The 24,257-nt window shown below is 42.3% G+C and overlaps 1 protein-coding gene across 1 annotated transcript in view; it reads right to left on the bottom strand.

The window, feature by feature from the left end:
- The window catches only part of LOC126281568 (FMRFamide neuropeptides), a 344,876-nt gene extending 320,932 nt beyond the window's left edge, over positions 1–23,944 (bottom strand). Inside the window, exon 1 of the mRNA XM_049980641.1 lies at positions 23,887–23,944. The gene's annotated coding sequence lies outside the window, so the exon portion shown is untranslated. The remainder of the gene's footprint in view (positions 1–23,886) is intronic.
- Between the last annotated feature and the right edge of the window lie 313 nt (positions 23,945–24,257).

Below are 24,257 nucleotides of genomic sequence, written 5' to 3'. Positions count from 1 at the left end.
TAATTACTGACAGTGCCTGATATGAAAACATGAAAACCTACTGCTAGAGCAGCATATCTCCGATTTGTTACGGCAACACTGTAATTAATTTCTGTACAAACCATGTCAGATATACCTAGATGGATAATCTAGCCTAAAACCTTTTAAATATCGGTTTTAAAGTAGGTAAGTTTAAGGGAAACCAGGGAAGGACGTAAGGAATAGAGAACGGATTCAGGAAGACACCACAATGTAAAAAAAAGCAGACTTGCTGGGGGAAAAAAAAGTAAAGAAAGCTAATAAGCTCCTCGAAAAGGATAACGAGGAAGCTATTTCAGCACCGGCTCCGAGTAATGTAGGGAAACGGCTCACATTGCAATAGCCCTCTCAGCGCTCTTGTGAATGGCCAGCCTCATTCGATTACAAGGTTTTTGTTCACCACTCAGAACACTTATCTACTCGTAGATAATTACCTCCATTTACTGCTGAAAAATGAACGTTTCGGAGAGTCATCTCTAGACGTTAAAGCTCACCTCAACTTCACTACGGGTCTCTCTTCCTCCGCTGCTGTGTCACAATTACATGTCTGTCATATCACTGACGGGGGTGTTACGTGAGAAAAGGTAAACAGCACTAGCGTCTTTATTAACCTGTACTCCAGTAGTGTGCCGTTAAGTACGGGAGCGAAATTGTCACCAATAAACACGACATTGAACAAGAGTCAGTATAGTGCACCAATATTAGGAGGAGCCCTTCAAACATTTTTGTAGGTATATTGTAACAAATGAGCCCTCGGTCACAAATATTAAGTCAAAATTGACCTGGTTTCGACGCTACTATGAGCGTCGTCTTCAGAATTAGACTAACTGTCCTAAAACATTAGGTATATAGTACATTAATAAAATTAAAGTTTGTACTGACTCTAAGAGATGCAGTACTTACAAGGCACATATTAAAAAAGATCTCAGCCGGAAAGGCGACGTCATGAACACTTGTGCGATGGCGAGCCGCTAAGGGCTGCTCGTACTGTTGACAAGGGTTGCAACAAGACTGAGGTGGCAAGAGTGGGCAAGTAAACATGGTGCTGCTACGAGCGCCATCTAGTAGCCGCAGAAACAACTAGGCTGCTGTACATTCAAAATTAGACACATGAAACTGTGATGCACCTGATTCAGGCATAACGTAAGCATTAACAATAACAGGATGAAGTTACATATTTATCTGCTTTAAATAGAGAGATATTTTGTAAGGTAAAAACGTTAGTCATGACATATAAGAAAACAGCAAAGATGTGACAGGAAAACTACATTTCGGTAAACTGCACGAGGAAATCTGAATCAAAGATCAAGCAATGGCTTTATACAGTCAAAAAAGTTTTTATTTCGCAGCTGCAGCTGTTCGTTGAGAATGAGGCCATCATGACGAGAGAGGTGTTTGAAAACCTCCAATTCCTCTAAAACATCTAACCTACGCGCCTTCTTTTCGGTATGCAGAATATTGTTATCGCCTATGGCTTTAGGTACGTGTCCAGTAATTAAGAGGTGATCAGCAAATGATGAATTTAGGGGACTGGTGCCGTTCTTTCTCAAAAGATGTTCTTTACATCTGACGGTGACAGCACGTCCGGTTTGTCCTATATAATAGGAGGAGCAGGTATCGCAGATGATCTTATAAACACCAGAATTTTCTGTAGGGGAACGAATGGATTTCAAATTATGAATGAAATTTCTCTTCAGATTATTAGTAGTAGAGAAGGCAACATTGCCGTTGTATTTGTTGCGAAGCATGCGCTGAATCTGGTACGAAATGGGTCCTACGAAAGGAATAGAAAAACGTTTTTTGGGTTTAATTTCAGTGCAAGAGGTGTTGAGCGTGGTAGTTCTTGCAGTTTTCTTTTTTAGGATATCGTCCACTATGTTAGGCGAATATTCATTATTGACTGCTATGGTTTTAAGTAAATTAATCTCCTCATTCAATTTTTCTGTTGAAAGTGGTATGGAGGTGGCTCGGTGGACGGCAGAGTGAAAAAAGGCCATTTTTTGGGGCTGTGGATGAAGAGAGGAAGCACGCACCATTTGGTCAGTATACGTTTCTTTTCGAAAAATATTGAAAGTGATGTTATTGTCTTCTATTGTAAGCGTCGTGTCTAAATAATTTAACTGGCGGTTATCGTTTTCGAGTTCAATAGTGAAAGAAATTTTTTCATGGAGGTCATTAATATATGATCAATTCTATCGGCGGGTCTGTTACAGATGACTAGAATATCATCAATTTATCTTGTGTAGGAAAGGATGCCTAGTGAAGCGACTGAGACACGGTTAAATAGCTTTTTTTTTTTTCAAGGAATTGATAAAGATGTCGGCGAGGAGACCGGCTAAAGGGTTGCCCATAGTGAGTCCATCAGACTGCTGGTAGGTCATTCACTTTGAGTAGGAACAAACATTCATTTATGCAAGGTGATGAGGCTGCACAACATTTGTGAGTCGACAGTACGTGCCATATCGACGCAAGGATAGCTGGAGCACAGTATAAACATCATAGCTCTTCGTGTGTTCTGTTCTCCAGAGATAATTTCTGAGTATGCCGGAGGGGAAGTCTAACCAGAATCGTTGCCTGCATCGGACACTGCTGCCGCCACCTGCTCTATCGCAGTACGCAGCATCTCATTGTCAGCGAGCTGTCTGTAGAATGACACTTTACTGGCATATCGATTATTGGGCGGTTGCATAGCTCATCGGATACTGGCATTTCTCGCAAAGGGTACGGGTTCTACTCCCGATAGAGTGCACAGTATCAGTATAGGGTGATTCCGGTGCGAGATGGAAGGAAGATTAATTTCCGACACATCTTGTTGTGGTACACGCAGCGCCACACAGTAGATTGCTCCGCAGCCGCTATTCAATTTTAGGTGAGTCAAATTATCGTCACTAGTGGACAACGCGCACTACACTGACAGACACGTATCCGTTTGTGCGTTTCTGTGTCTGGTTAACTGCGTTGTATAACATTACTTCACATTCACTTAAGGTCTACGTTTTAGAAAAATTATATCGTTTACTTATTATTGACAGCAGAGAGCGAAGTGGCGCAGTGGTTAACACGCTGGACTCGCATTCGGGAGGACGACGGTTCAAACCGGACGTTCTGATTTAGGTGTTCCGTTATTTCCCTAAATCACTTCAGGCAAATACCGGGATGGTTTCTTTCAAGAGGACGACCGACTTCCTTCCCTATCCTTCCCTAACCCGATGGAACCGGTGACTTTGCTGTTTGGACCCCTTCCCTACATCATCCAACCAACCAACCAACTTAGATTAGATTAGTACTTGTTCCATAGATCATGAATACGACGCTTCGTAATGATGTGGAAAGTGCCAGGTTAATAAAAGGTTCTAAACATGACATTACATTTCACAAAATATTACATGACACTTAATTTTTTTGTGGGGGTTGGGGAAATTACCCACTTACTATATCCAAAAATTCATCTAATGAGTAGAAGGAGATGCCATTAAGAAATTCATTTAATTTCCTTTTAAATGCTATATGGCTATCTGTCAGACTTTTGATGCTATTAGGTAAGTGACCGAGAGACTTTTGTGGCAGCACAATTTACCCGCTTCTGAGCCAAAGTTAGATTTAACCTTGAGTAGTGAAGATAATCCTTTCCTAGTGTTGTAGCTATGTACACTGCTATTACTTTTGAATTCGTTCGGATTGTTAACAACAAATTTCATAAGTGAATATATATATTGTGAGGCTTACTGTCGCAAAACAGGTTTTTTTGTGAAATAGTTGAAATATGTAGACGCAAACGGTGTACGAAATTCTCTTAATCATTTGAGTACCAATGGTTTCTGGTTGAGATCACCATTTTACAATTTTTTTAAGTACCCCTGTCTTTCTCATGAAATCACCGATGCTGTTGCAAGACAGAGACATCTAGTGGTAAACTGAGCTACTTCTACTGTCACAGCGCTCAAAGTAACAGCCGGCCCGAAGATTGTTCTGTGTGATCGTAGGAGACTGTGATATGCGTTGGTTATTTTTTTTCTTAATGTAACAATCATATTGAGTGGATCTTTGACAGTGAACGTAGCTGTATCTGAATTTACTGTAACGTGAACTTCAGTTTGTGAGTGGTTTCTAAATGAGCGGTATGTACTTTTGCTATAAATTTATTCAATTTTAAGCCAATTTTTGCTTCTTATTTAGGAATGCAATTTGTTTTAGGCATTATGAGTTCGTGAAAATTTCGATATGTTGAATTGTGTCCAGCAGAAACACAGATTGTTTTCAAGTATATCTCATGAAATGATTGGTGGTTGAAAATTGCATGTCCCATTGATGCAATGTGAAATCACAACTTTAAAACAATTGACTGTTTACTTCTTGTCAATTTTTTCTTGTATTCGTTGCCTACTGTAATAATAAACGGTAATCTTGCGTAAAATCTTAATTTTTTTGAAAAAATTTATAATTAATTTTCCTTATATCGTTGGGAGTCTATGGGTTAACAAAAAGGATTGAAAGTAAAAACGTCAGATTCCTAGAAAGGTGGAAGTGCATATGGGTAAGAATAGCGCAAGACATCAGCCGTACTCTTTTTCTAAGAACCGTTTCGGCGTTGACCGGAGACGGGTTAAAGAAAGCGCGGAAATTGTGAATCGGAATCGCCTGAAATGAGTGGCGAGCATCTGAAACCTGCTGCCACCTTGTGCGAGTCCAAAGAGAGGTGGCCCAGTGGGGGAGGAGTATTAGGAAATGAGTTTGCAAATCAAACTCTATAGGCAAACATACGTACTCGAATGCGTCACAGAGTAGCTCGTCAACTGAAGGGGCTCTTAGAGGCGCTCAACGTGTGAACGTACTCAACGTGTCGTTTATGTTACCTCGGCGGGCCACGATTCATATCGTATCGATCCGCATACGCTGTGGTAGCTACGCGAACCGGTAGTGGAGATTGTTCATGCAATCCACAAGTGACAGATGGTCTTGACTAGAGTTGCAAAACTACCATAAGCCACCGTAGACTATACTAAGCAAGTGAAGACTGTGGTAGTTTTCCACGTAGCTTTAGTCAGTAAAGATGTAACCGCATTTCCTCTACGTTAGGTTGTTGCATACCTACCGGTGAGCACTTCATTTGTATCCACTAGAAACCGGAAGCAGTGAACCGTTTGTAAACTGAGTATGGATATACAAAGGACCGCGGAACCTATGGAACATTTTCGTTATACATAGTTATCCTCCTGTCTGTTATTTAAAAATAGTATTTGTATCAGAATCGAAACTGTCATTGTTTAATTTAGGTTTGATTGAAAAATTATTGATTTGTAAGGTCAAATGGAGGGATGTTGTAGTACAAAAAATACACGATTATCACACAGCGCTATAAAACGCAATTTCCTAAAAAAGGTAAGCATTTAAAAAGTTCAAAACAAAAATATATGAAACATCGTTGCAATACTTCGTCAAGCTTGTATAAAACGTGTTTCTATCTTTTCCAAACAAATTTTGCACCTATTAATTATAATAGGAAAATCTTGCCTTTGAACATGATGAAGAACGTTCTGTTGACTACAAAATTACAACAATAATTGTAAAGGTTCTTTTGTTTGGGGATGTAAACTGTACTTGCATGAAACTTAATTGATTTGGCTTCATAAAAGCGCACAAGTTACGCGAGCAGCGACCTTTATTATTTAAAAAATACAATTTATATTTTTAAGGATATAAAATACACAGCTGACATATACTGAAGGACGTGCGGTTCTAATTATGTGCAAAGCAAACCTAAAACAAAGAAAAGTCATCGTCTCCCAGTTGCTCTCTCACACATTCGGCTGCGTTTCTTTCCCTGTCAATGTTACCAACACTCCCGGTAATCCTACCATTTACTACGTCATTTACGTACTGTACCAAAACTACCGAACAGAGTAGTTTTGGCAGGGCGCAGCTCTTGTGGTGGCTTAGGCATCATTAGCGTTGGAACGCCGAAGTGGTAGGCTCAGTTGTTCTGGAACAACGACAGAAAGCAGGGAGTCCCGTATAAGAAAGGGCACATCGGCGGTGCACTAAGGGTGGCAATATTTTCTTGTTGTTAATAACAGGATTAGCGCGACTGTGGTTCAAAATGGCTCTGAGCACTATGTGACTTAAATTCTGAGGTCATCAGTCCCCTAGAACTTAGAACTACTTAAACCTAACTGACCTAAGGGCATCACACACATCCATGCCCGAGGCAGGATTAGAACCTGCGACCGTAGAAGTCCCGCGGTTCCAGATTGTAGTGCCTAGAACCGCTCGGCCACCACGGCCGGCGACTGTGGTTCCTTCAGTCAGTGGGTAGAGAAGGTGTTTGCTCCCTCTGGCGGGAACAGTTATACCTCGTGGCCCCGTATGGTGGACGGTTGGCTTCGTTGTGAGCCGAGAGGAATGCCCTGTCGACTGCGCAGTGCAAAGCCCAGCAGCGGTCGGGGCACACAACTGGCGTCTGGAATGTGTGGCTCCTGGTGTTGTGTGGGAAGCCGAGGATTTAACTTCTGACGTATTGGACAACCTGCCTTACTGCGAGTACCGAAAGCAAATGTGTTTTCCGTGTGACTAGAGAGGCGGTACTTCGATCAGCTGTAAGCTGATATTCTGATAACTCTGGTTCCTCTTAGCTTCAGTGATTACACTTTTGGTTACATAGAAACTGATGTACTTTGCTGTTGATGTACTGGTTAGGTTAAATGGCACGGGTTGCATCGCATGTTTAGTGCACGAAACCTTTCAGAATCAGTTATTAGTAAAATCTCCACTGAAGCGCCAATGCAATTGGTACAGACATGCGAATTCAAATACACAGATATGTAAACAGGCAGAATACCGCGCTGCGGTCAGCAACGCCTGTATAAGACAACAAGTGTCTGGCTCAGTTGTTAGATCGCTTCCTGCTGCCACGATGGGGGCGGTCATCAGGATTTAAGAGAGTTTGAACGTGGTGTTATAACCAGAGCACGAGCGATGGAACACAGCATCTCAGAGGTAGCGATGAAGTGGGAATTTTCCCGTACAAATATTTCACGAGTGTACCGTGAATATAAGGAATGAACTAATGTGAATCAGTAATACTATTTTTTACAAAAGAGTGCAGTCAAGTGCCAGTGTCTTGTAGCGAGCGTGGGAACGTGCGTTCGATCATCGCGTTCCGCATCATCAACAATCATTCGCGGCGCTACGGTTACGCTCACGCTCGTCCAAGTGAGAACTGTGAACTCAAAAACTAACTTTACGAACAGTGTTGTATCATTACTAGTGTGAAGGAGGACTATTACCAGATATCTGTATGTGTGACGAGCGTAACAACTTTTGTGCGACCTTTCGGCTTCCGCATCGTCAACAATCACCCGCGCCGTGTTCGGTACGCGTACGGTCGTCCAAATGGACAGATAATCATCAAGACTGTCAGGTGGGATAAACATTTCCGACTTGTAGTGTAAACAGTGCAACCTGTGATTTCCATATCGTCTCAGAATATAGATGTTCATACCAGACGTAGGACACTGTTGTGCTTAGCTTTGAGTGGCTCCCCTTATTCGCTTGCATATTTCAATAAATAATATCAGGCAATCCAGCAGCAGTGTGCAGCAGAAGAGTACGACCGCCGCGGGATTACCAGGTACGTGCTGTGGACAGGGCGCACGGTCCAGAACATCAGAAACGACAACCAGTTTAAAGGTACCCCCCCCCCCCCCCCCCCCATTCGTACCCATTCGTATTCCCGGGCGTGTTACAATTATATAGGATAGTCTCGGTCACATGTCACTAATTTCGTGGTCTCCTAGATGCAGTATCTGTTTCCTTGAGGCTCTATTTTTAGTCTTCGTAGTGCTAAAAATTAATCGTAAACCGAGCAGCGTGAATGGTTGCGATGGAAAAGGGAGACCCCTCGGTCCGTTTTGGGTCCTGACGATCGTGTTTCAGAAAAACAAACACGACGCGCAGAGCAACTGGTCTGGAGCACGGCCCGCCGTCTCTGCTTCCACTCAAACAGCGCCGTTTACTCGCTCCGAGTGCCAATCCCGGAAAGAGAGTGTGAAGCCACAGCCATCTGCAGCAGCACTTTGTTCCCACCTCCAGGCTGTTCGCACCCGGCTGGGTACTACAGTCGCCAAGACGCTACACTTAAATGGATTTCATGTCCCGGCTAGTCGTACCAGATGGCTTCCATAGTCACAAAAACGCGATTCCTTCATCCTGACTTACTGCTCGATTTGCGGAGGCAGCCACGCCGAAGCCTATGCACACTACGTCTTCAATTGTTTCCCTTCAAGGTTAACAAAAACATAAGGCACTTTTCGGAAAGGGGATAAGTTGCCAAGATAATAATATTTTCGCTTTCCTATGATCGTAAAGGTCACAATGTGTTATTTGACAAAACTCAACCCCTAAAGTTACAAATCATATCTGTTTGCAAATGTTCTGGGAGTATTAAGTGTTCATAATAAAGGAGTAGCAAATATAAGAGACTGGAAAAAGGAAAACACATATTTTGAAAAATGAAGAACCCCCAGGATCGTTGCTTGATCCACAATCTTTTACTATGTACATGTCCGATTTCGGAACACTTAAAGCTCGATCATTTGGTGTAAACTATAATAATAAGAATATTCTCTTACACGCGAATGGGACGGGATCCTCAAGTCTGAAATATCAGATAAGGAACTTTGCGGCTACAACTTCTAAATTAAAACAAATTAAAAGAGCGAACATGACTTGACTTACAAATAAAATCGCTAAATCATCTGAGGTCATCCTCATCTCATAGTTGTTGTGGAAACAAAGTTTCCGTGTCAGAAGGGTAAAAGAGGCCTAAAAAAACTGGAAAAACTTACATCACGACTGGACACTAAAAGTTACTTAAATAATGAAACATTTAAAATGGAATAAAAACGGGGGGATGGGGCAGAAATCACATATTGCGTGGAACTACTTACAAAAATTCGTAACAATCGTTCCCCCGTGCTGCGCGACCGGGTACACGAATAGGAGAACTGTGTAATGGCAAATACTGGCCGTGAGTACTGAAGCCACACACGACCCAAGCGCAGGCACGGTACTGGACAGAAATGAGATTTGTGAGCTGTCTGAAGTAGAAAAGTGGCAAGTGACAGCAGAAAGCAGGAGGAGGACCTGTATGTACAAAAAAAATTAACACGACAACGAAAAATATTACGTTATATGGACACTTTAATCTGCCTGGATAATGTCATAATTAACTAAAATATTTTTGTGCGTAAGAGCAGATACATTGGCCGGACGGGCATGAATTTTTGTACGAGATTTAAAGAACATAAAGATCTGGCCAATTCCAGGTCAGTTCTGACTATGCAATTCATTGACAACCAGCGTCAACTGCAACAGCTTAGCGATACCTTTACTGTCTTACACATCGCAGAGAATGGTTCGGATACTCAATGTTCTAGAAGAAATTGAAATATTGAGAAGTTTTAATACCCATCCTCTCAATTAAACAAACTTGTATCACAAAAATATTTTATATAATGGGAAGGAGAAACAGCATTGGTTTTTTTTGTATTATCCGTAAAAATCGATTTTTCGGTCACTTACTGACCATCCTCAGTGCTGTAATATACAATAAAATTAGTGGGTACTGGTATCAACAAGCTTAGAGATACCACATAGTTTGTGATTTTAATTGTATATGTGGATGGTCACTAAGTGACCGAAAAATCGAATTTTGCGGATAATAAAACAAAACAAAAAATACGACCAATGCTGTTTCTCCTTCCAATTATATTCATTATCTGGTCGTAGGGCACAGAACACTCCATGGAGTCACCAATCAATAAAAATATTTAAGTTAATAATGAAAGTGTCCAGGCAGATAAAAGTGTTGATACACCGTAATATTTTTTTGTTCTTTCCTTTATTTTATTTATTTGTGTATTTTAATTGCACAGGTCGTGCTCCCTCTCAATTTTATGATGGTTCCATTTTCTTTCTGCTGTTACCTCTCGCTTTTCCTCTTTAAACAGTTCACCGGTCTCATGTCTATTTCGTACTACGCCTGCAGTTGGGTCGTGTACGGCTTCGGTACTCACGGCTAGAAAATGTGTGTGAATTCCTAAGAGACCAAGTTGCTGATGTCTACTACTTAAGCTAACTTACGCTAGGAACAACACAAACACCCATGCCCGAGGGAGGACTCGAACCTCCAGAGGGAGGGTCCGCGTAATCCGTGACATGGGTACTCAAACCGCCCGGCCACACCGCGAGTCACGGTTACTATTTACTACCACATAGTTCTCCTGTACGTGTTCCAGGTCGCGCGGCACGGTTTCTTTTAAAAACATAATGTAAAAGGCTGTAGTCGAACATTGTTTCCGCACGACCGCTACGGTCGCAGGTTCGAATCCTGCCTCGGGCATGGATGTGTGTGATGTCCTTAGGTTAATTAGGTTTAAATAGTTCTAAGTTCTAGGGGACTGATGACCTCAGCTGTTAAGTCCCATAGTGCTCAGAGCCATTTAAACCGTTTGAACAGTGTTTAAGTGGAGTAATATTTATTTGAAGAACCAAATTAAACAGTAGTAAGAAAGTAGGCAAAATTCATACTTCTGCTTTTCCAATACTTCGCTGTGTCATTGCCTGGATAAGCTGGCGACCATTAGTACATGTTTTCAACCACTAAATAAAATTGAAACTGAGTTCTTCAATATAATATTATTCAAATTGCGTTTCTATCTAACCGATGGATAAGATCTTAGGAAAATAAATGAATAGCCTGATTTTCTTATACATTAGAAATACTTGGGTAACAGAAGAAATATTGAATTTAATTGATGAAAAGAGAAAATATAAAAATGCAGTAAATGAAGCAGGCAAAAAGGAATACAAACGTCTCAGAAATGCGATCGACGGGAAGTGCAAAATGGCTAAGCAGGGATAGCTAGAGGACAAATGTAAGGATGTAGAGGCTTATCTCACTAGGGGTAAGGTAGATACTGCCTACAGGAAAATTAAAGAGACCTTTGGAGATAAGAGAACCACTTGTATGAACATAAAGAGCTCAGATGGAAACCCAATTCTAAGCAAAGAAGGGAAAGCAGAAAGGTGGAAGGAGTATATAGAGGGTCTATACAAGGGCGATGTACTTGAGGACAATATTATGGAAATGGAAGAGGATGTAGATGAAGATGAAATGAGAGACACGATACTGCGTGAACAGTTTGACAGAGCACTGAAAGACCTTGTCGAAACAAGGCCCCCGGAGTAGACAACATTCCATTGGAACTACTGACGGCCTTGGGAGAGCCAGTCCTGACAAAACTCTACCATCTGGTGAGCAAGATGTATGAGACAGGCGAAATACCCTCAGACTTCAAGAAGAATATAATAATTCCAATCACAAACAAAGCAGGTGTTGGTAGATGTACAAACCGAACTATCAGTGTAATAAGTCACTGCTGCAAAATTCTAACGCGAATTCTTTACAGACGAATGGAAAAACTAGTAGAAGCCGACCTCGGGGAAGATCAGTTTGGATTCCGTAGAAATGTTGGAACACGTGAGGCAATACTGTCCCTACGACTTATCTTAGAAGCTAGATTAAGGAAGGGCAAACCTAACTTTCTAGCATTTGTAGACTTAGAGAAAGCTTTTCACAATGTTGATTGGAATACTCTCTTTCAAATCCTGAAGGTAGCTGGGGTAAAATACAGGGAGCGAAAGGCTATTTACAATTTGTACAGAAACCAGATGGCAGTTATAAGAGTCGAGGGACATGAAAGGGAAGCAGTGGTTTGGAAGGGAGTAAGACAGGGTTGTAGCCTCTCCCCATTGTTATTCAATATGTATATTGAGCAAGCAGTAAAGGAAACAAAAGAAAAATTCGGAGTAGGTATTAAAATCCATGGAGAAGAAATAAAAATGTTGAGGTTCGCCGATGACATCGTAATTCTGTCAGAGACAGCAAAGGACTTGGAAGAGCAGTTGAACGGAATGGATAGTGTCTTTAAAGGAGGATATAAGATGAACATCAACAAAAGCAAAACGAGGATAATGGAATGTAGTCGAATAAAGTCGGGTGATGCTGAGGAAATTAGATTAGGAAATGAGACAATTAAAGTAGTAAAGGAGGTTTGCTATTTGGGGAGCAAAATAACTGATGAAGTAGAGAGGATATAAATATGTAGACTGGCAATGGCAAGGAAAGCGTTTCTGAAGAAGAGAAATTTGTTAACATCGAGTATAGATTTAAGTGTCAGGAAGTCATTTCTGAAAGTATTTGTATGGAGTGTGGCCATGTATGGAAGTGAAACATGGACGATAACTAGTTTGGACAATAAGAGAATAGCAGCTTTGGAAATGTGGTGCTACAGAAGAATGCTGAAGATTAGATGGGTAGATCACATAACTAATGAGGAAGTATTGAATAGGATTGGGGAGGAGTTTGTGGCACAACTTGACCAGAAGAAGGGATCGGTTGGTAGGACATGTTCTGAGGCATCAAGGGATCACCAATTTAGCATTGGAGGGCAGCGTGGAGGGTATAAATCGTAGAGGGAGACCAAGAGATGACTACAGTAAGCAGATTCAGAAGAATGTAGGTTGCAGTAAGTACTGGGAGATGAAGAAGCTTGCACAGGATAGAGTAGCATGGAGAGCTGCATCAAACCAGTCTCAGGACTGAATACCACAACAACAACATAGATACAACACTCCATCAAATCCTAGAAAAAGGGTAATTCTATTGATTAGCTTTTCCTATTAAGAGGACTATCCTTTCATAGCGTACTTTATTTGGAAACTAAACTAAATTTAGTAAGAGAGTTATACGTGGCAACATAGAAACAAGGATTTCTGTTATTTAGGTAAAAGAATACTAAATTACAATAGTAGTGGTGGGGTTACTGTAGTGATGGAAGGCCACCATCAAGTGTGTGGTCCGTCCCCACTCTTCGTGACGCCTCGCGCCGCGTTACAATGTAAGACAAGAACCTGCGAGAACTACGACTCCAAACGGGGCTTCGACCGGAATGGCACTCCGCTAGCGTCTCTAGTGAATTCGTGATAGAATGAGAGTAGTTATGTATGGAAAAATGTAACCACGTTCCTCTGGCCAAAAGACCATACTTTATTTTAATTTACTAGCTATAGCTCGTTACAGAGTAATAGCGACACAATGATTTATTAATTTTGTTGCTCCAGTTACCCGTTTTTCTGTGGAAATACTTTTACAACAGTAAAAATTCCTGTAACATGCTATAAATAAAGCGTACAAGACAAAACGCACAGCAATGCAACAATCCACAGACTAAACACGCAGCGTTCAACTTTTGCGTCAGTGCGCAGTACAGAACGTGACAAATGCAAAATGTCAACCACCATGATCGTGACACAGGATACGGCGACTGTTAACGATAGCGAACACTGCAGGGAAATCAAACACGAGCCAGAACCGAGGGGTACTGAACAGAAATTTGAAGGCGAAGCGTAAAGGGGCAGCACTGTTTGCAACATTAATAACCGTGAATGGACAGAACAAGATTATTTCCAAACAAGAGGCACAGAAGCTGTTGTCGACATTTCCACTGCTGTGCAAATGTTTTTAGGGCAATACAGACGCAGAGTTTAGTGAGGTCAGAAATCAAACAGAGTGAAATTAGTGTGTATCAAGCCACGGAATACCACGGGTCACTTATACACTACTGGCCATTAAAATTGCTACACCAAGAAAATGACGTGCTACAGATTCGAAATTTAACCGCCAGGAAGAAGATGCTGTGATATGCAAATGATTAGCCTTTCACAGCATTCACACAAGGTTAGTGCCGGTGGCGACACCTACAACGTGCTGACATGAAAAAAGTTTCCAACCGATTTCTCATACAAAAACAGCAGTTGACCGGTGTTGCCTGGTGAAACGTTGTTGTGATGCCTCGTGTAAGGAGGAGAAATGAGTACCATCCCGTTTCCGACTTTGATAAAGTTCGAATTGTAGCCTATCGCTATTGCGGTTTACCGTATCGCGACATTACTGCTCGCGTTGATCGAGATCCAATGACTGTTAGCAGAACATGGAATCGGTGGGTTCACGAGGGTAATACGGAACGCCGTGCTGGATCCCAACGGCCTAGTATCACTAGCAGTCGAGATGACAGGCATCTTATCCGTATGGCTGTAACGGATCGTGCAGCCACGTCTCGATCCCTGAGTCAACAGATGGTGACGTTTCCAAGACAATAACCATCTGCACGAACAGTTCGACGACGTTTGCAGCAGCATGGACTATCAGCTCGGAGACCATGGCTACGGTTACCCTTGACGCTGCATCGTAGACTGGAGCGCATGCGATGGTGTACTCAGTGACGAACCTGGGTGCACGAATGACAAAACGTTATTTTTTTGGATGAATACAGGTTCTATTTACAGCATCATGATGGTCGCAACCGTGTTTGGCGATATCGCGGTTCCCAAATTGGAAGCTTGTATTCGTCATCGCCATACTGCCGTGTCACCCGGCGTGATGATATGGGGTGCCATTGGTTATACATCTCGGTCACCTTTTGTTGGGACTGACGGCGCTTTGAACTGTGGACGTTACATTTCAGATGTGTTACGACCCACGCGTCTACCCTTCATTCGATCCCTGCGAAATCCTACATTTCAGCAGGATAACGCACGACCGCATGTTGCAGGTCCTGTACGGGCCTTTCTGGATACAGACTGCTGCCCTGGACAGCACATTCTCGAAATCTCTCTCCAATTGAAAACGTCTGGTCAATGGTGGCCGAGCAACTGGCTCATCACAATACGCCAGTCACTACTCTTGATGAACTGTGGTGTCGTGTTGAAGCTGCAGTGGCAGCTGTACCTGTACACGCCATCCAAGTTTTGTTTGACTCACTACCCAGGCGTATCAAGGCCGTTATTACTGCCAGAGGTGGTTGTTCTCGGTACTGATTTCTCAGGACCTATGCACCCAAATGCGTAAAAATGTAGTCACATGTCAGTTCTAGTATAATATATTTGTCCAATGAATACCCGTTTATCATCTGTATTTCTTGTTGGCGTAGCAATTTTAATGGCCAGTAGTGTATCAAAACACTGAGAAAGTATCCCGGAGTAACCCCAGAAGATCGGGTTCATCCTGTGTTTTTAACAAAAATGCACGTGTTAAGAAACGCTGACAAGTCTTCGCAAGAGTAGGTCGATAATTAAAGTTATTTGGGTTTACTATTTTGTGTCTTACGCTTGACTGGAGACGTAATTGCAACGCTTGGAAGTTGCTGCACCACTCACGCATTCTGTCACCATCAGAACATCCCAACAAACTTTTACAGATTAAAGAAGACACGCAGAATAAACCGCCACACACGGCACGAGTCCACTTATCTATAAGTACAGCTGTCTCCTCTCCACCATTTATCCGCCTGCCTGCCCGCCGAATATTGGAAGCGCCCTGACGCCCTCTTGCCGTGCATCACGCACCAAGTAGGGCGCTTTCCCCCCAGAAGGTGAAGGCGTTATTTCCCATGTGACTGCAGCAAATGTAACAGCTCATTCTCTCCTCTCGGCCCTAACGCTAACCGCACAAGCAGGGAAACGAGATATGGCTCTAAGGACCACGAGTGTTGCTCTGTATACTACAGTTTTTCATCCAGACGTGTTTCACGGACGCTCTGCGTGTAAACCACATCTTCACTATAAGAACCTCCGTAGAGTCACAGGCATTGAAACTAGATATCTTATTAACTTCAACGACTTCATCTTGCTTTACGCAGGGACAGCTCATTTTGAGGTAATGCCGTGTATTCGCAAAGAATGCTTTTAACTGAGAAAGCTGCGATCGAAATGATCTGAGGTCTCGTTTCATAGTCTTCGTGAAGACAGTAGTCAGCGCGTCTCATACTACTCGAGCTTCCATCCCTGCATGTCACGTCCCCATGGGATTCGTTGATTATGAAATAGGCTCGTTCAAACACACCTGCAACATTCACTTGGTGAACACTACGCTTATACTGAAAAGTAATTTGCACTGGTATATATCATTATCTTGACTATCGTGTAGAAAGGTATGCAGTATTTTGAATTTTCTACCCTTCCAATACAAATGAGAAAGTTTGTGTAGTTCTCAGTTTCTCTAATCTACATTGATAGCTTATCTTTTTATTCCTTACAAGAATACTTTTGTCCAGTTTATAGCAGCACGATATTATTCATATCTTTATATTACATATTACAAGAAAAATAAATACCATACGTTGACAGGATTCGCTTTATGAAGGTTACTTACTCTAAGGTGTTATTGAAACGAACACCAGATCACATACCAATGTGAGTTCTAAATTCATTCAGACAACATTCGCCTTGCTTAACCGTACACAAGCGTCGGCAACAGATTCCGAAATTCAGATGGAGTAGTCTGGCTCTCCAGTTAATTCACAGTCAGCGAATTCCCGTGACACTTCGGTGTATTTACATTAAAAGCATGCTGAGAACTTTATTATGGCAGTTCGTTGAAGAGAGACGAACTGATCGGTATGGTGTTACGCCTGTAAAACAACAACTTGAATAGATTTCATTGGATAGCATATCTAACCGAGCAGATTGCAAGAAAGTAGTCTACGTAGGCTCTTCGGAAGGAAAGGACCTATCGGGCGCGAAATGGAAACCACAGTGAAAATCCGATGAAGCTTTGCACATATGTGTTGGGCAGTGTCCCTAGTAAGCCCGTCGATCGTACCAGTGAGCACATAAAGTAGTCTAAATAAGTATTGTCTCTCACTAAGTATGATGGCCTGATGAGACGTTGCTTGATGTCATGTAGCCCATATAACATAACCGTCATGCATTTCCTTCTTCATGACAATTTTCGCCCGCACTCAGCAAGTATTGCTCTTGCAGCGTTGTCGATGGGAACTGTTTGAGCACCCACAATACAGACCGCAATTGGCTCCCCCTCAGTTTCATCTCTGGTCACATGAAAGGCTCGCTGTGAAGGCAACATTTTGGCACAGACAACGAGCTGCACACCGGCGAGCGGAACTGGTGGAAAGCACAGGGTATTGGGTTGTTGGCACAAAGCCACCACAAATGTGTACGTCGAGGCTCCGACCATTAGAGAAATAGCTGGAAGGTGTAGCTAACAGTTGCAAATAAAATATTTTTGGTTTTTACACTGATTTCCATTTCGCAACCGATCGGACCTTGCTTTCCGAAAAGCCCTTGTATTAGTTAACGTTAGCCAAAGTAGTGATGAATTTACTTGTAACAACGATATCTTAACTTAATTTCATTACGTGTGCTTCAAGTTTATCAGATGTATTCGAGGCGCATTAAATAAACTGCGTGACAATCCCCGCGCCCCAACACGTTCTCGGAATTACTGCTGAGAAATAGCGTAATAGTGTAGACTGCTTATTGTTTTTCAACTCTTTCCTGAAGAATTGTTGTTTGTAAATCTTGGTATATGTTCAGTTGCTAGTTATAGCTGTACTAATAAGAAAACAAGATACGCAGAGTCTTTCCTGAAGAATTGTTGTTTCTAAATCCTGGTATATGTTCAGTTGCTAGTAATAGCTGTACTAATAAGAAAACAAGATACGCAGAGTCTTTCCTGAAGAATTGTTGTTTGTAAATCTTGGTATATGTTCAGTTGCTAGTTATAGCTGTACTAATAAGAAAACAAGATACGCAGAGTCTTTCCTGAAGAATTGTTGTTTCTAAATCTTGGTATATGTTCAGTTGCTAGTAATAGCTATACTAATAAGAAAACAAGATACGCAGAGTCTTTCCTGAAGAATTGTTGTTTCTAAATCTTGGTATATGTTCAGTTGCTAGTAATAGCTGTACTAATAAGAAAACAAGATACGCAGAGTCTTTCCTGAAGAATTGTTGTTTGTAAATCTTGGTATATGTTCAGTTGCTAGTAATAGCTGTACTAATAAAAAAACAAGATACGCAGAGTCTTTCCTGAAGAACTGTTGTTTGTAAATCTTGGTATATGTTCAGTTGCTAGTAATAGCTGTACTAATAAGAAAACAAGATACGCAGAGTCTTTCCTGAAGAATTGTTGTTTGTAAATCTTGGTATATGTTCAGTTGCTAGTAATAGCTGTACTAATAAAAAAACAAGATACGCAGAGTCTTTCCTGAAGAACTGTTGTTTGTAAATCTTGGTATATGTTCAGTTGCTAGTAATAGCTGTACTAATAAGAAAACAAGATACGCAGAGTCTTTCCTGAAGAACTGTTGTTTGTAAATCTTGGTATATGTTCAGTTGCTAGTAATAGCTGTACTAATAAGAAAACAAGATACGCAGAGTGCTTCAGCAAATTATTAGGTACGCAAGATGAATTTCGTAGATCGTTTTCTTCACGCAGGGTGTTTCGCAACATCTGTTACAGACTTCTGAGAGCTGTACAGGGACACAGTAGATAAAATGCTGGTAAGAAACCCATGTCCGTACATGCACAGCTTGGATATAAAATAAGTTTGAAGATGAGATCACTTTCGCTCCGCGGTACGCACACAAAATGAGAAGCTGGTACTGTCGTAAATCACTGCTGTAATTACATCTACCTCTATGTGACTTACTCTTCTATGCACAATAAAGTGCTTGGCAGAGGGTTCAATGAACGACCAATTATGACCTCATACACAATTTTGCTCCGAATACGAATGTGCTGCCAGAAACTGGTATATCCACAACGATGAGGGGTGCTCCACGGACGCACCGCACAGTCGACTCTGAGTAGAAAGTCCCTCTTCGCGCAGAAGAGAATCCAAAGGCGAGTGCCCGAAATATCGCCCATGCCATGGTCTTCTGAAGAGCGCAGGGTCCACAGTTCACTGTCTCTGCAGCGCACTTGGTGTAATGCGGGAGATCTGGAAGTCATCCCATCTTCAGACTTGTATCACACTCAAACAGCACGTTTCCGAACTTGGCATGTATATATCCTAGGCCGGTGATGACGAAAGGGTGATAGTACGCCGAACGATGGACATTTAGCTTAATACTTCGTGATAGCTAAATCTATCTAGCGACATGTTGAAAGTGTGATAGTACGCCGAATGATGGAAATTTAGCTGAATACTTCGTGATAGCTAGATCTATCTAGCGACATGTTGAAACAAAAGTACCTCTTTAATGAAAATGTGCGATTTTCTGACAGTGTTGGACAACCCTTGAAACAGATGAATACGGATGTGACACTTTTTTGTGGTTTTCGTTGAAACCTCCTGGACTAAGAAGTGTGTATTGTTCTAAATGTGAAAGTCAAACAGGCATCATAGCATAGAACGCTTTTAGTTTGTCGATGTTTTCGTGACAATGGATGTACAGTAGCCCTGTGCCAGCAGCGTTTATCTTCGTTTTCCGTCCTTTACTGGAGATAATTGTACAGTTCTCCCCCTTCTTTTCAAGGCGTAAAAATCGCTAAAAAGTTTAAAACTCCTTTAAACTGCTGGTAGATAAAAATCTCTTGTTGAAACATTTGTTTCAATTTCTTCATCCCTTCCATACGTACTTAAGGTTAACTGCTTACGAGTTGCGGCTGGTTGATTTACTGCAAAACTGAACGAGCTCAACAGATTATAGCCATACAGAAACAACATCATGATTACGCATAAATACATTAATTTGGTGAAAACAGGTAGAAACGTGAATAGTTAGGAAAAATGTCAACGGAGAGCTGAAAGAATCTTTCTGTGTAGAAAGCAACATTACACAAGATGTATGAAACAAGGTAAATATTAGAAGACTTTCTTTATGTTTGCCCCGGATACTGGTGTGCGAAAAGGACCGAAAATCTGAAACCGAAAGTCCCATTACATTAGAGATAACGTGAGAACATGGAAAAAGCAGACAAATTCAAAGCCTTTGGACTGTGATGCTGCAAAATAAGGTTAAAAATTAAGTGGACAGACAGCAGCATAAAGAGACAGCAGAGGCAACGAAAGAAAAATACGGGAAACGTTTACCAAATTGAGGTAAAGCTATGTGTCAAGTCAATGGCAGTCCGTTATCCGGCAACAGGAGAAAGAGGAGTGTCAATCTTAGTGAGGGTAGCCACAGAAAGGAATTTGTAAAGAAAGGTACCGAGTGTGTGGGATGTGGTATTATGGAGAGAGGAAAAACTAGTACAAGACGAAAACAGTTCTGCACCATTGACAAACCAAAGACTGTGGCTTGTTGCGATTTCCCTTCACGAGTTAGTTTTTAACACATTCCGATACGGCATAAAGAATAAAACGTAAAACTGATGTTGCTGGATCTAGAGCCGCGATAAAGCGCAATGCTTAGTGTACAAATGGGGCATAAAAATAAAAAAAAACACAACCGAGAATCACATTCAGGAAATATGCGGAGGTACCCCTAAGGCTAACATCCCTACTTCTAATTGGGCGCGTATACTTCAAAAGGAAATACACGACCACAGTGAGTCAGGGTGTTAAGAGAAAAGCAGCCAAGACTTATGAGCTCCGAGAAATCTGTATCAGCAGCACACGAATCGCATCCAGATTCTAGTCGAGACTTGTATTGAAACGCGCTGAACGTTTAGACTTCATGAACCAAAATGGAACCTCTGATAGCAGCATTCTCTATCCCAACATCCGGTGTACTAAACACGTAGGAAACGACAAAGCGGAACCCTTCGTTGGCGGACCAGTTACAAGTAAAGGCGAAAACTTTTTCCTACGATGTAACGCACACCTCCGCGCGACAGTCGGTGTTTACATAAGCCTTCGAATCGTCATCCGGGTTAAAAGAAATTAATGTGAGAGAACCGGCATATATGGCGCGAGATAGAACACTTGGATTTTGTCCTGAGGACCGGTAGATATTCCACAAAGGCCTTCGAACGTGTCATAAAATCCAACAGCCGGAAAAATTATAACTTTACCCAAGAAATTCTAGGTACGTCATTTTTGTCGTAAATCCCCATTGTGACGGGCAGAATTGGTCGTATACTCGATAAGCGCGGCACAAACACAGACCGACCATGAACATCACTAACTGCCTGGGACAGGCGGGAGCCGTCACCGCCGTCAGAGATATGTCGAATGCAAAGTAGGGCCGAGTGTAGTGGCGCCTGGAAAGCGAAAGGTCACAAAATCGACCCCCCGTGGGAGCAAGGAATTTTCAGCCAGGTCGTAACCCACCTTTCCCTCCTCACGGATGTGAAGATTCACCAGGGATTACAGGAACCACATGATTTCGAATTTCACGCTAAACTGTGCATCCACTTTTCTCCGGTGGTGTCACTGGGGTAGGTTCGGGATACGCAAATCGCCAATTAAAAGACTTACATCAGGCCCTTAAACCACGCAGTGTACCACCCGATGAGTGATACGAAACGCCGGAAAACATCCTCTGTAAAAATGGATTACCATACCAGTTTGTTCCGAGTATCCTTTCAGATTTACACTCACGATAACAGCTTCAATAAGTGGCTAACTAAATGCTAGGTTTCTGTATTGGAGAGAGCGACGACCACAGGATAACAAGAGGGAAGGCACACTTTAGATTATCACGAAAAGCCGCTCTGACAGTATCCCCACAATGACGTATAACCTTCACCAGACTTTGGTCCAGTACGAACAACGGAGGATAATTCTTTCAGAATGGCAGCTACTCGAACTGCTGAAAGTCATGTGATGAGTCAGACAATCGTCGGCCAAGAGTCCAAGCAATATGACCTCAGGATGCATGTTGAAGTGGCCATGAAAGCCTCCAGGGTAACATTCAATATACAATTTGTAGCACAGCCGGTAAATTAAAAGAGCGTAGGTAGGCTCTCAATCGATGTGAAATTTTTGTCACCGCCCTCTAAGATACAGATAAGGGAAAGGAAAGACTTTTGACTCTGATGTCTCGTGCTTTTTTAGAAGCTTGGGAGAGGATACTAAAAGCTACTTTCTCGTAGATTAAAGCTGCGTGCCCCATCGAGACTCCAAACTGGTTCCTTTGCCTTTAAGATATCGAGTCGCCGTCAGGCGTACATTTCTAATTTTCCAGGAATTTTCTATTCGGCGCTCGCTTTGCTGAAGAGCGAAAATTCATTCTGGATGTTCAAAGGGTTTGTGATCAATAAGAAAGGTAACTGGTTGACGCACTCTTCCACCTGCGAAATACTACACTTATGAACATTAGTATGTAATGTTCTTTCAACACATTATTACATCTTTTCGATAATAATTAATGTCAAACATACGTGAAAAACATCACTGCGATACTGTTAGGTAATCGATATACTATTTTTCGTATTATATAGTTTTAAACACTTTTCCACCACATGCGTGAAACGAATTCCTAGCGGCATGCTATGCAAAAGTCCGTCGTAAGCTGTGTACGCAGAGAGTAACTCCTGTGTAACTGACAAGATCCTGCTTGTCGTATTCATGTATATCCAAATCAGCTTTCCCAACATTTTGAGTAAATAATACTTTCGTAGATCATTTAAATTAATGATGCCTGTTTAGCATTTCATTAAAGTAATTTCCACCACACTTTATTCATCAGGACACTGCTCAACATCTATGTATAACTTTTATCTAGTAACAGTAGTAGAAACCTCATGCAGGCAAGCAATAACTACTGATAAACTTAAAGACAAAGTATTGAGCGGCCACATATTGAACATGGAGGCAGGAAAAGACGATTTTCGGTTAAACCGTCCGTCATTGTTTGATACAGCTCAGAGGAAGTGCTGTGCCACGTTACACGTGGAGGTGGATCTAACCTCAAGACCTGACTTCTTAAATGGCATAAAAAATTCTAAATGGAAGAATAAAGTAAACTCTATACACTATTCGTTCACAACATGCAAGAGAACCGCACTCACAGAGAGTAGGAAAATACAGTGACTACCTCGTAATTTTTAAACTTTTTCCGGCTGAGATCTCATAAATGGTATCGTTACCAATCACGAATTACTAGAAAGTCATCATATGATGATATATTACAAAGGTAAGGAAAAAGGATGATGTACATTACTAGAGAAGTAAATTAGAAATCGAACTTATAACACAACTAGTCGTAACTGAATACGGTACACAGTAATTTATCTGCTCAAGAGCCCCGGACTGACGGTCACAATCCCAACATCTCTGCGCTCTGGTTATTCGAAAAGAAGGCTACGGTTAATTAAGTATAATGTGCAGTTGGTAAGTCTTAAATGGCAAATAAAATAACAAAAATATGTGTAATGTAACGCTAATAGTGAGATAGCCTTCCCAAAATGAAAACCAGTAAACAAAATTACTTTAATAGTGGTGTAAATAAGATAGAGGTGTACTGGAGGCGGGATAGATGACGCATGCCTGCAGCGAGTAGCAAACTCGCAGATGGTGGTCGCAAGTGTACGCTAAACGGCCGATCTCAAGCTAGGAATAGACAAGAGTAAGCTGAAAGAAAAAATAGTCCAACAAATGAGAAAGGCAAAAAGCGGAGAGACTTCGTGATAGATCGGAAAATACTTCGAAAAAAGCTTTTTTTTTACGGGAACCGTTCTGTACATTTCACAACTGTTTCTCTGTCTCTTTCTCTCTTTCTCAGTATGTGTGTGTGTATATGTGTGTGTGTGTGTGTGTGTGTGTGTGTGTGTGTGTGCGGGCGAGTGAGCACTTAATTTGGTTTCGTGGTAACTTTGTCTTCTCCCCTCCCCCATGTTCTCCTTTTTAAATACGTCATCTGATGAAGACATGGTAGTAAGTCGCCACCGGTATGATACAATCTGTGCGACCTGAACCTGGAATATGCGAGTATAATGAAAAGGAGTAGAAACCACACCGGCTGTGACAAGTAAAGTGCACGGTAGAGGGCTGCAGTTTGGGAAGTAGCTAAGCGGGAACACAAAAGTCAGACGGCCGGATGCTGGACGCGACTCACCTGTGGAGGGTGTGTGGAGCGGGCAGAGGCGAGTTGCGTGTTGCGCGCGTGGCAGGCGCTACCTGTTGTGGCTGGGCCGCGCGCGCCGCTATATACCCGCCAGCCCCGCGCCGCCTCCGCCGCCGCCGCCGCCGCCGCCGCCGCCGCCGCCGCCAGGGCGCACGCCCCCGCCGCCGCCGCCGCCACCGCCGCCGCCACCGCCGCCGTCTGCGCGGGTCCGCCGCTGCGTAAATCAAAAGCTCCGGCCGGCCGCCGGGTGTCGGCTTCTGGTAATGCCGCGCAAATGACACCCGTAATGAGCGAGTGCTCTGCCCGGGCGTCAATTAGCGACGCGACGCCGCCACTGCCACTGACGCCCACGGCTTATCCGT

Source organism: Schistocerca gregaria, chromosome 7 (assembly GCF_023897955.1).
Source record: "Schistocerca gregaria isolate iqSchGreg1 chromosome 7, iqSchGreg1.2, whole genome shotgun sequence".
Classification (NCBI taxonomy): Eukaryota; Metazoa; Arthropoda; class Insecta; order Orthoptera; family Acrididae; genus Schistocerca; species Schistocerca gregaria.
This window is presented reverse-complemented; position numbering and strand designations above follow the sequence as displayed.